Source organism: Condylura cristata, unplaced genomic scaffold, assembly GCF_000260355.1.
Source record: "Condylura cristata isolate star-nosed mole 26May11 unplaced genomic scaffold, ConCri1.0 scaffold00007, whole genome shotgun sequence".
In the NCBI taxonomy this organism is placed as follows: Eukaryota; Metazoa; Chordata; class Mammalia; order Eulipotyphla; family Talpidae; genus Condylura; species Condylura cristata.
The window spans coordinates 1,393,410-1,394,327 of NW_004567108.1; the positions used below are offsets into that span (position 1 = coordinate 1,393,410).

Sequence of the window (918 nt, forward strand, 5' to 3'; positions counted from 1 at the left end):
GGTCCGCTGAGAGCCCAGTGGTCCGGCCCGCGAATAAAAGCTCTTCAGTTTGCAGAGGAGAGCGCTTCTCCTCGCCCTTAGCGAAACGTTTCACAGCCCCTGGGAAGCTTTGGCGACCGCGCTCTGGCCGAGCCGTGGCGGAGGGGCCGCGGGCTGCCCCCCGTTCTCCGCGCCCCTACGTTCTTTTCGGAATCCGACCCGTTTCCCCAGAGCCGGCAGCGTGGATTCGGTGGCGCGGCGGCGCGTGGCTTGTGTGAAAGCGTGATCGCCGGAAGCTGACCCTTCAGAAGTGGAAACTCTTTTTCCTTTTAACTGTATAATAATTTATTTTTACGTATTTTTGTGCCTTTTCCCATCTCAGTTGCAATCCCCGTGGGCTTCCCATCACCAGATCACCCTGTGCCCTCACCACCGTCCCGTGCACTTCCCTCCCCCCACTGTTTTTGACCCCATTCCCCGCTCCCCCCCACAAAATGTCTCTGCTCTATGGCTGTTCCTCACTGTCATTGTCTCCTCGCCTGGGCCCTTATACTCCCGCTATGAGAGAGGTGAGGCGCTTGTCCAGGCAGTCCCCCCCCACTGTGCCCGGCTTTGCGGCCCGTCGCCCTGCGGGGCTCTGACCTGCGCCCCTGCGCTGTGTTCTCCCCTCAGGAAGCCGAGAACCACGTGGCGTTTCTCATCACCGTCCCCACCGCCCTGGCGATTTTCTTTGCGATATTCATCCTCGTCTGCATCGAGTCTGTGTTCAAGAAGCTGCTCCGCCTCTTCTCGCTGGTCATCTGGACCTGCCTCGTGGCCATGGGCTTCCTCTTCATGTGCTTCGGCGGCACCGTCTCTCCCTGGGACCAGGTAAGGGGCGTCCTGCCGTTTCTCCGCGCCCTGTGCGAGGGGGCGGCCGCCGGCAGGTGCGTCCGGGCC

General features: G+C 61.8%; 1 long non-coding RNA gene across 1 annotated transcript in view; it reads left to right on the forward strand.

Annotated features, from left to right (window-relative positions):
* The first annotated feature begins 654 nt into the window (after positions 1–654).
* The window catches only part of LOC101636424, a 78,589-nt gene continuing 78,325 nt past the window's right edge, over positions 655–918 (forward strand). The window contains exon 1 of the long non-coding RNA XR_001145207.1: positions 655–849. This is a non-coding gene — a long non-coding RNA (uncharacterized LOC101636424). The remainder of the gene's footprint in view (positions 850–918) is intronic.